The sequence below is a fragment of the Dermacentor albipictus genome, chromosome 6 (genome assembly GCF_038994185.2).
Source record: "Dermacentor albipictus isolate Rhodes 1998 colony chromosome 6, USDA_Dalb.pri_finalv2, whole genome shotgun sequence".
In the NCBI taxonomy this organism is placed as follows: Eukaryota; Metazoa; Arthropoda; class Arachnida; order Ixodida; family Ixodidae; genus Dermacentor; species Dermacentor albipictus.
Window position 1 is genome coordinate 77,620,940 of NC_091826.1, and position 12,138 is coordinate 77,633,077.

Genomic DNA, 12,138 nt, shown 5'->3' on the forward strand with positions numbered 1-12,138 from the left:
CGACACGTTGATGGTGCCATAGCGGTCGAAATTAATCCACAGTCCTCCGTTATGGCGGTGTCTCATAATCGAATCGGGGGGTTTGGGCACGTAATACCCTGGAATTCAGATTTTCCTTGCGCCCGCTCTATTCCGTCGAGGCCAGCTCGTGCCGCGGTGTCGCAGCCAATGGCAATTTAGGTGCCGTTTCTCTGCTACAGACGCCGGCTTTTTCGCTCAATGAGCCATTTGACGCTCTCGCATCGAAAACGCTCCTGTACTGTGCTTAGCTGCACTCTAAAGAACCCCAAGTGGCCAGGTTAATCCGGAGCACCTCACTACGGCGTGTCTCATAGTCAGATCGGGGTCTTGGCTTGTAAAAGCTTCAGTGCAGTCTGTCAAATATTTTAATGCAAAAGCGTTATACGCCCCCTAAAGCGGAAAATCCGGCGGCCCTTCGGCGTTAGCATGCGATGGTGCCAAAACCCACGTGACCCTGAGATGACGTCACGTTTCAATATTAGTTAAAACCAACATGGCCCACACCCAACATTGACTTGGCCCACCCCCAAAATTTGGGTGACCCACCCCCAAAAATGAACTTGCCCAATTTGAAAATTGAGTATACCCACGTTCAAAATCGACCTGGCCCACTCTCAAAATTGAATTGGCCTACCCCCAAAATTTCGGTGGCCCACCCCTAAAATTGACTTTGCTCAATTCGTGCACATGACCAGGTGATCACGTCATGTGACAAAGTAACGGGACCAAGAACCTTAAGTTGCAAGGTGACATGGCCAAGTGATTACGTAATGTGACAATTTCACGTGACATGAATGTCGAAAAGTGTGGACGTCGATATTGTCGACACACCCGAACAAGCCGTGCCCAGACATGCCGCGGCCTCGCAAAGTACAGCAGAAAAGAGAAAATGAAATCACGTGTCTGGTGGCCAACGAAAGCGTAGAAACAAAAAAAAAGATAAAGAACGTAAAAAGCGTCACGCGGAAGAGTCATATGCTGTCGCATTCAGTGCACGTAGGGAAACTTGAGTGCTTCTGTAACTTTTTTTTTTCATGAGGAATATGCTGGGCACAAATATAGGGTTTAATTGAGCAATGCGGTAAAAACAAGGTTAGGCAGAGACACTTAAGACTCCCACGATATGCTGTAACATAAAAAAGGGCCCTGTGTTTTCGAAACACGGTTCAGGACAACATTCATTTGGGCTGGATGGTGCATACTTTGGTGTATCTTTTCGCAAAAGATAGATGAAGTTGACACTCAAGATTGCTTACGTGTGGGAATGCAAAAACATTGTAGTCCGTTTGGTGAAGTGTAAGTTTTTTTTCGAGCACTCCTTGTCCGCTCAAGCTCACGCCTGCGTTCTAACTGCGCCTCGGTGAAGCCAAATAAAAACACGAAAAGCGTCTCAACACGCTCGCTTGCCTGCGAGGAGTTCGTAACTTGAAGGACCATTCAATTGCGTTCGAATTGACAATAACGGTTTTCATTTTAAACGCTCACTTTATGCACTCATGACGTGGCGCCACCTTCGCCCCATCGGCTGCGCCGTCAAGGGTGACGCTCGCACTAGGCCACGCTTTTCCACGCGACGTGCGCAATGAAGCACGCACTACGCACAAATTTATTCAACCAGAACCGTGTAGCCTGGCGCCGAGAAAGAAAGAAAGAAACAAAGAAAGAAAGAAAGAAAGAAAGAAAGAAAGAAAGAAAGAAAGAAAGAAAGAAAGAAAGAAAGAGGAAAAGAAAGAAAGAAAGTGTGACAGCAGCCACTCCCTTTTCCCGTGTCCCACGCATTCGGGACACGGGAAAACCAACAAGAAAGAAAGAAAGAAAGAAAGAAAGAAAGAAAGAAAGAAAGAAAGAAAGAAAGAAAGAAAGAAAGAAAGAAAGCCGCCGTGGCGTCGAGGAATTAAGCGTGCTCGCACCCCGGAGGCCCGGATTCGATTCCCATCCAGACCGAAATTTCCCGAATTTTTTTTTGCAAGGCCATCGATTTGCTTCGTTTACAGGAACCTCCGTGAGCAATGTGACGTCGATTCGAGCATTTTACAGCGATAGCTTTAAGGTCCCCGTGGCAGGGCAAATCCCGTTTTGTTGGCGTTGTTCGTGAGCTGACTGCGAGCTGACCGTGAGCGAAAGATTTCAACCATTCACAGAGCGGCGCTCGATTTTCTGCCACTCATCGCGGGGCCCACCGTGTTGCCACCAATTACACGTCTTAGAGCAAGCCATTTCTTTAATACAAGGTGAATTGCGTTTTTGAAGTGTTCGGGAACTAGCTTACATTGACGATCATCGTCCGCGGTTTCTACATGTATTTGTTACGGGGCAGGCGCTACACTACGTAATCGTCGTTAGTGTGCATGCAGCCATTGTACCACCCGACCGGACTGCTTCAACACCGCGGAAGCATCCTGCGTAGCATGGCTGTAGTTGTAACTTACAGCACATTCCCACAAAAGAAGAAGTGTTACCTATCCTATACGGTAACTACAGGGAACACATGTCACCTTTTGAAATGTACGGGAAATTACCGCACATCAGGGGCGCCGCGTCGTCGAGGACTGTGGGGTAATTTTTGGGACTCTTCTTTTAAATGTGAACTCAAAGCACGACACCCTATCGTTTCTTGTTCTTTTCTGATAAGCATAGGCTTTAGCCGGTTTTTCCCATTGACATACCCCGCTAAATTCAGCGGACAAAAAAAAAACACAAATGACGACAATGAGTGGCGGGAGCGCGTCGAAACAGAAGCGCGCCGACCTTCAATCCTTCTCGAAAACTCCGTACATAATCACAATTTTACAAGTCAACGTCGCCGCAACTTATACAAAAAATTTCAAACATTATTATACAGAGGCATTACGCGTATTTTCCTTTTTATCTCGAAGCAGAAAAAGGAACGTTCCATGCATGGCAACAACTTAAAAATGTGCCTTCTTGCGGTACTGGAAGTTTCTTTAAGGCCGCAGTCTTGCTGCTATTAACGTGCGCGTGAAAAGTCTTAAAAAGCAGCCGAGATACGCCAGCGTTCTTGAGCTCTGCCCCGACGGAAATGTGGCAGCCGCCGTCGGGAATCGAACGCGCAACCTCGCGATCGGCGACGTATCGTCACAAGCCACTGCGTGCGCCGGAGTTACAGCCGCACAACCTTGAACCGCCCGTCAAAGTACGGGTGAGCTTGCCGTGCGGTTACATTGTTTTGTCGCGCACGAGACGACGGCGTGGGCCATTGACACTGCAGACGCTGACGGTCTTTGCTGACATGACACAGCCTGATGACATGCACACCTGCCCGCGCAAATGTTTTCGAAGGAAGTGGCTGGGGCTGAATTGCAAAAGCGCTAAAACATTTTCGTTATCGTAAGCATCAGCCTTCTGCAATTTCTGGTTGCATTTTGGACTTAAGTCCGTGCTCTATACGCAGTTCACACGTTTTCTTCGGGTAGCATGATTAGATGTCCGAGTAGGTCAACCTTTTTTTTTTCTTTTCCTAGATTCCGAAAGTTTTTGTACGCCGGTGTACAATCATGCATTCGAGGCCTCAAGTGAAAGGGCAAACAAGCACACAAACAAACATCAGCAGCTGTAAGTCGATAAAAAAGTTATGGAATTTTGGGTGTCGAAACCACTTTCTGATTATGAGGCACGCCGTAGTGGAGGACTGGAACTTTTGACCACCTGGGGTTCTTTAACGTGCACCTAAATCTAAGTACACGGGTGTTTTCGCATTTCGCCCCCATCGAAATGCGGCAGCCGTGGCCGGGATTCGATCCCGCGACCTCGTGCTCAGCAGCCCAACACCATAGCCATTGAGCAACCACGGCGAGTTGCGAGTCGATGACATTACGGGAATATTGTGCTTACTCAACCGTGCATCAAAAGCTCCGATTTTTTAAAATTTTGCGACGCACCTATAATTAAACAAGTTCGGAGGCTTTATACGTGCCGAAACAGCGATCTGATTAAGAGGCCCACATGTAATACTGTGTGACTCTGGATTTGTTTTCACCAGCTGGAAGGTTCCTTAGCGTGTGCTATAAGTGTAAGTGGAAAAGCGTTTTTGCATTTCTTCCCCATCGAAATGAGGCCGCCTGGGCCAGGATTTAACTAGCGTCATCGAACTCCGCAGCGGAGCGCCATAGCCGCTGGACTATGGCGTATCCATATACCTCACCAGCAACGCGCCATATATAGACAGCGAACTCCGCGTAAAAGGAATTCCAGTGAAACCATACACAGGCGTGCGTCAGAATGAGCCAGACGTATAGCAGAAACTGTTGCCGAACCAGGACGGACACTACACCGACAGCGAAGCTTTATTTATGGACGCGAATAAACCGAGATTGTTACATCGCAGTTTCTTCGGAGCCACGGGGAAAGTCAGACACCTGCTCTCGTATTATGTTGCGCAAGTCAGACAGATTGAGCGTGCGTAAAACTTAAGCGTTCACGGCTCGGAAGTGGATTGGCTGACAATGGTACTTGCTCAGGTCAACATCTCCAGCGGTCAAAGTGCGCACGCGCGCGACGCAATTCCGTGCGCTGAAACTGTAAATACAGTAATCACTTATATTTAAGCAATCATCCTCCGATTAATCCCTGCTAAATTTCATTGGTCATCGAGTCGTTTCGGGATTCGTCGCTGAATACGCTTCAACCACCGTAAAGGTCGCAACCTAATAACCGAGGAACGCTTCCGCTTGACGTTATGATAACCAAGTAATCGTGATCGTTACACATCACGCTGGCTTAGTAGCGGTGGCACTCTGCTGCTCCGCAAGATGTGGCCGGTTAGATCACCCGTCATTGCGGCCGCATTCTGGTGGAGGCGGAATGAAGAACAATACGCTCGTCTACCGAGTTTTCGGTGCACGTTAAGAAAACACCTTGATTAGGCCCAGATTTATCCGAATCCCTGCACTACGAATCTCTCGTCGCCTATATTGTTTCTATTGTTTGGGCAATAATTGAATAATCCTTCCCCCCCCCCCCCCCCCCGGTTGCAGTTTCACATCTGTATCTAGTTCTTTCAGAATTGTTATGTCCTATAGTCCTTGCCCTTTGTGACCAGATCCTCTTCGTCACTTCAGACTGACAGTCAGGTCTGGTACTAGGCATTTGAAAGAACCTTATTGACTGTCATGCACGAGAGTTCTATGTCAGTATCCGATTCTTCTAAATCTTACTATACGCGCTACAATGCTGGCCTTTTTTGGTCAGATCTCTGTCTGTAGGCAGCTGTCTGAGCCGCATCGATGTTTATGAGAAGGTCCACCATCGCACCGCGTCGTTTTGCGTTGTGTACAGCAACCAAACCTCGATAGTTCGTGGTTGATTTGTTTTTGTGTGTTCGCACGAGTGAGTGCTTTGGCAAGCTAAACTCGATTGATGAATCAATTGTAATCATTAAGGAGCGGGGCTGCTGTAGCCCCTGTACCATACGGCGGCCTCTTATTAAGCGACGCAGGGACTCAGGAACCACATACACGATTAAAACAAGAGCGCGCGAATCCAGTGCAACATCGCTTACATCGCTATGCGTCGCAACGAGCACGATTGTGCAAAACCGGACCTTCTTGCAACCACAGCTTACGACACGCTGTGCTCGTCGCGACCGTGTGCAGTGTTAACCCCAAAGGTCAGGGTCGCGCATCAAAGGAATGAGAAGACCTGCACCGTACATGCATTGTAGGATCTGATTTCAAACGGAAGTTGGAGCAAACGCTTTGGTATTTCGCTGCAGCCAAGTCACGTACGCGGCGTATCAAGAAAACTATAAAGATAGGGAGACACAGCGAACTAGCATTAAAAAAGAAGTTAAATATAAGTCGAACGACGGGGACTAGGGAAGGACTCGCTCCCGCTGCTTTTCTTGGTGTGTCGGTTACACCGCTGGTCGATATAGAAATGCATATATGGCGGCAAATTTTCAAACCATTTTCTAAAATTTAATATGGACAACGCTCTGCATGTCGGCGTTATATCAGCAGGTCCATTTGATCATTCAACTCTGAACTTCGAGAACTATTCAAGCCAGTTCAATGCCGGTTCTCGTTCGTGGACAGCTGGTCGCGGACGCCTCCTGCACGCGCCCTTCGCGCTATCTTTCCCACGAGTGCAGAATATGCTCGTGCTCGTGCTCAATATGCTCATATTTATAATATGCTAGCAATCAGCCCAAGGAAAACATAACTGAGTTGTTTTTTAGTCATCCTGATCCTAACTTCAGCCTTGATCATGTCCACGATAAAAGAAAATAGGAGAGCCAAAGCAAAGATAGGCAGCCCTGCAGGTCATAGGTAGGCAAAATAACTGGAACTCACTCATCCTCACTCACGAAATATATCTTTTGCTTGGAACCTCGCTCAGGCTCAGGCTCACCAGAATACTCATCAGCCTGGCTCATTCGGATTGTGACTCGCCAAAATTGTAGTCGGCGAGGCTCGTTCAGAGTCTGACTTGCCAGAATTCCACGCACCCGAGTTCCCTCAGACTCGCGGGTCGGTCTGTATTGACTCACAAAAGAGTTCACTGACCTGTGCCACAGACTGAAGCCACAACCACTGCGTTATGCGTTACGCTGTACCAATTAAAATTAAGTGCCTGTACCTCCGTTCTGTAGTTATTTAAGATTCTGCTTGTTGAACCTAAACATGACAGTGTGACCTAGAACCACTCATTGAGAGCTTGTCGTTGTCTTTCTTTCCTGTGTGCTTGTCTTTTTTCGTGTGCGACATTTTCTCATCACTCGCTGAGCATCTGAAAAAAATTATTCAAATTTCACTAATTGTGCAATGACTAGTTCTTGATAAAACAGACAAATTTTCTTGAATGTCTATTTGCCTTCGTATAGGTACTGATTGATTGATTAACAGGTTTTAACGGCGCAAGAGCCAATTCTGCCCAAAGAGCGCCAAATGCCTGATGTAAGGAGGTATTAATGATAACAAAGAATGTCGCAAGAAGACCGCAAGGAGGCCTAAAATAAGTATCTGTAAATTGCTTTAAGTATAAATATACTAAAATGAGGTCAATGATTAGTGGTGTGTGCTATGATCATAAAATCTTTGCAACGAAGGATAATTAACCGATGCATACAGGAGGCAGTAGCACTATAGTACCTCAAGAAAGCGCTTGGACGAAAGTGTCTAGACGAAAGAGCCTGTAGGCAGGTACGAGCTCTACAAATATGATTGCATAGCAGCTACGACCTACAAGGGGCAGGTAGTGCTACAAATAACCCGGCCAAACGATTTTTAAGGTACCGGTTTATGTAAAAAATTGAAGACCGTGTTAAAATTTACAAGCGGGTAATTGCCCAGAAAAAAAGCTGGGGGTGGAGAGTTACGTGCCCACGATAGAGGGAGGGGAAATACTTTTTCCTGTCTGCTTGTATTTCCCAGCACCGCAGAAAAACGCGAATAACTGTAAAGCTGTCACCACATCTGCTAGCATCTTGGAGGATCACTTCCAGTCACTGGGTGAGAGTGAGTGCCATAGGTATGGCCTATCCTTAATCTGTAAAGAAGCACTTCTTTGTGTCTTTCTGTCCTCTCGGATATACAGTTCCACAATTTTGGCTTCGTGATGCACAGCTTATTTGATGCTTCAGTAACCCACTGGCTTTTTCAATACTTCCTCAACTGATGCCGTATGAAGGGTTTGAGGCCTGAGGCTGCTATGGGTATATTTATATCTGTATCACTGAAGGCTACTGAGGTAGCGTTTTCGTCAGCAGGTACATTGCATTTATGCCTCTGTGGCCTGGCACCTAGCAAAAAGCAATGACTTGGTTGGACACGTACGCTGTGCATAGCAATGAGTACAGTTCATTAAAAACAGGGTCCTTCTGTTTTGATAAGCTGACTAGGGCTTTAACGACCATCAACGAGTCTGTGAACACAACAGCCTTAGTGATATTTGTCTGCTGTATATGTTTGACGGTCTTGAGTATCGCGTATGCTTCCGCAGTGAATATACTGGTGCGCGGATTTAATGTACCTGACGTTTAAAAGGATGCTTCCAGAGCTGCTTAAGACACATCAAAGGGAGACTGAGAAGCATCTGCTTAAAATTCTTCGCAGCAGTACTTCGCTTGAAGTTAAAGGAAATGAGAAGGTGTACGTGTTTCTGGTGCATGTTTTGATACTTGTACAAAAGAAAATATACTCGATGGTCTGCCATTTTCAGTGTGGGAGAATTCGAGTAGGAGCCATGATTACGTTTTTTTTTTCTAAGTGGGACAGCCGCTTCCTCTGTCATCGCTTCCAAACGCAGGGACAAATGAGTCCTCAAAGCTAAGCGATTATGATAAAGCCTGACAGTGGATACGTCGTAAATAATTGAGTCACATGGATGTTCCACATGTGATTCTGCCTTCAGAAAGTACGAGAAACCTAAATATCTCATTTGGAGATGTAGGGACCATTCATTGCATTCAACATACAGGCTTTCCACATGACTAGTCTTGAAGGCACCTGTAGTCAGTCTGATACCCAGATGGTGAGCAGGATCCAGAATCTTGAAACCACTAGGCACAGCAGAGGGATACAGTATTACGTCATATATTCAAGGCGTTATACTAGGAGAATGCCAGCCAACTTGATAGTAGAAAAAAATCAAGAGGTAGACATAGACAAAAAGACAGAAAGGTGGCCGGAAGCCACCTTTCAGTTTCTTTGTGCCAGCCACCTTTCTGTCTCTTTGTCTATATCTGCCTCTTGATTTTTTTGCTACTCTCAAGTTTGCTGGTATTCTCCTAGTATAACCATGTACCAACTAGCCCAACAAGCCACTCTCATGAAGTCAAGGCGTGATCGTATCAGACTCTTATACAAGCTCAGGAGGCATCGTCTGTCACTTCCCCAGGATTGGCCTCCCAGAAGCTTCAGTAGATTCACCATTTTGGGACATTTCTTAAGATGTTTCAGTTGAGGAATGAAAGTTAGTTTGGAATGTAGGATTACACTTATAGATTTATGCTGACAGCTTATAGAAAGGCTTCCTCCATTCAGAGAAATATCGGGATCCGGTAATATTCCTCTCTTGTTTGAGAAGAGCATGCAGGTATTTTCTGTATGTTTAGACTGAATCTATCCTCATCCGCCAACTTACATGGCATGGAAAGTGACAGGAGTGTTTTTTGAGTTTCAGCGTTTAAGTGCCTTTCATATACCATTCTGTCGGTTTCTGGAGAAGATTTGTTGCAACAGTTCAGTGAAGCCTGAAATTCAACCATGGTAAATGGGCGCTTGTATGGTTAGTTTAGCGTGCCTTTCGAGTCTAAGGAAAGTCGCTCTGCTTGTCGTTGATATTTTAAGAACGTATTGGAATAGTGGGATTAACTGGAAATATGTTCGAGGTCTGCAACTAGAAAATCAGGTTGATTTGTGAGGGTATCTCCCTGGATATTTACTAGCGGTACAGGATGAAATTGTCTGTCTTTTAATTTGTTTACTCTGTTTGATGCTTTTCTTTCGTCTGTATAAGACTTGATGCTACTCATGTATTTTCGCCATTTTTGCCGTTTTGCACAACAGGCGTGTTTTTTATTATTAAATGTATTTAAGCGCGTTGATCTTGTGTCCTAATCGCCTTGAAGTTAATCAGGTTCTCTGTGGTTGGGGAGTTACGTAAGAGATTGCATGCTCTGTTTGGCCCCTCCCCGCTTCCTTACACGTGCTCCTCATTCCACTATGGACTACGTCGTTTCGAAGTCGACCCTTTTGTTTGGAGAATACATACTCACGCAGTGTGAATTACAAATGCTATAAATTATGCTACTGCATCGTCAATACCAAGTGCACGGACATCGTCCCAGGGCAAATGTATTACTTCACGAAACCGCGTACAGTCAGCTGAGTCGACTTTCCATCTAGGAACGTGTGTAAAGCATTCAGCCTGTTTTGCAAGGTTTAAAACGACAGGGAAATGGTCACTTTTACATGGATTATTAGTCACGCCCCGCTCCAAATAAGGCATAAGTGCACCAGACGCAGTGCTTAGATCTGCGGATGACTTTTTTTCGTAGAGCTGTAGTGTGTCGGTTCCTTCTTGTAAAGCAAGCAATTACTTGAGGAGAAGAGGAAGTTTTGTATGAACCGTCATCTCGCATCACAACGAGAGCCGCCCCACAGCGTACTATGCGCGTTTACATGTCCGATGACTACGTAAGGGCGCGGAATCTCATCAATAAAGCTTTGAAATGTTGCCCTAGCTCATTACTCGGGGGCGGAGGGGGGGGGGGGGAGGAGGGTATGTAGACGTAATGTTCACCAGTTTACAGAACAGCACTGGTTGGACGGCAACTGCCTCAAGCGGGGTTCGGAGTTGTAGTAGGCGATAGGCAACCCCTCTGTCGACTATTATAGCTACACCACCGGACGATGCGGCCGTGTCTTCTGTGTCTCTCCGGATAATGGCGTCTTGTCGGAGAAAGTTTGCGCGTGCAGATTTAAGGTGTCTCTTGTACATAGTGCCTTTGAATTAAACCTATGTAAGAGATCATTAACGTCGTCAAGGTTTCGGACAATACCTCTTACGTTCCATTGTATAATTGCAGTATCCATGTTAAAAAGAATTGTGCGCTTTGTGCCTAAGACAAGGAGGTTAATGTCGCTTATTAGCTTATACAGGGCCCTTTCTGGACCGCGTAATGCGGGGTTCTTCTTTCTTGCCGCGGTCCTCAGACTCGTGGCGGTGTTTCGGCGCTGGCCGCGCCGGTTGCATAGGGCTAGTGTCCACTGCCTCTTGCAAGGCGCTGGACGTTCGCTCTTGTGAGCCGTGTGTTCGTAATGAAGGACTCGCCTGATGAGATGGAGCCGTGGAGCCTACCAACCCGGAGATCGATGAGCCCTGCTTCAGGGAAGGCAGAGCAGTGCTGGCTGATGTCACCAAGGGGGCTGGTGGCACGGCCACGGCCACACTCTTTGTGGGCCGGGCAGACGCCGGAGTCTGCTGCGTCTTGCCGGAGTCTGCTGCGTTATTGTTGCCCCATTACGTGCCGCATCAGCATACCTTGAGGTATGAAGGAATGAAACACGCTTCAGTGCTTCCTGGCAAGAAACGTTCTCTTTATTTTATTAGTCATTATTTCCTTTTCTTTTTTTCAACGTGTTACATGAACGCGAGTGTGCTCCGTGTTCACCGTCACAGTTAGAACAGTGGAGTGTACCACTAAAGCTGTCAGAGTTGTGTTCATTTTCTTCACATTTTACACAGGTCAGTCGGCAGTTTGCCAATGCCGGCTGTACACCGCTGCTATAACCGAATACGACATAACCAAGACAGGTTAGCCGTACAGGGTTAACCCTTACCACCAAGAAAAATAGGAAGTAAAGAGAGGATAACAGAAGACAGGACAGTAATGAATTAGAAGTGCAAATAAAACGAGCAAGGAGATAAGGACAGCAAAAGGCGACTGCCAATTTCCCCCGGGTGGTTCTGTCGGGGGCTGTCGTCTACATGAAGCGGAGGCCAAAGAGGTAGGTGTGTTGCCTCCACCGAGGGATCATAAAGGTCCAAACACCCGTCTTCGGCTCAAACCACTGGATCATATTTTTCCATGGCACTGCTAATTCGCGCACGATTACATGCTGGAGGGTCCAACCCTCATGTGCTCGGGTACGTGTTGTCGCAACACACTAAACACCTGCTGATGCAGGCGCCCCTGCAGGGTCTTCGTACGGGTACTGCCTTGGAACCAGAGGCTTGGAGGAATTTCGAGATGAAAGTTGGCACCACAGTGACACAGGTTTGCTGCAAAATCTATTCGGGCAGCTATTGATAGGAAGTTTTAGAAATAATGTCCACAAGTGGCTTTGCGTACCTAAAGGCCTAAATTTATTTATATGCGTTCTGCGTTGTACTCTCTTTGCATTCTTTTGTTTTCGCAGACGATAGCGTACCCTACATTTCGGTCAAGAACATTTAAAACGCCTTAATGTCAGGCAACACGAATAACTCTGGAGGTTGCTGCATCAAATCGCGGCCGGTGTGGCCGCATTTCTATGGGGGCAAAAATGTTGAAACAGCCCCAAGACGTACATTGGTTGCATTTGGATTCCCTGGTAGTCAAAATAATCCGGAGTGCCCCGCTATAAGGCATGCCTAATAATCAGCTTGTGGTTT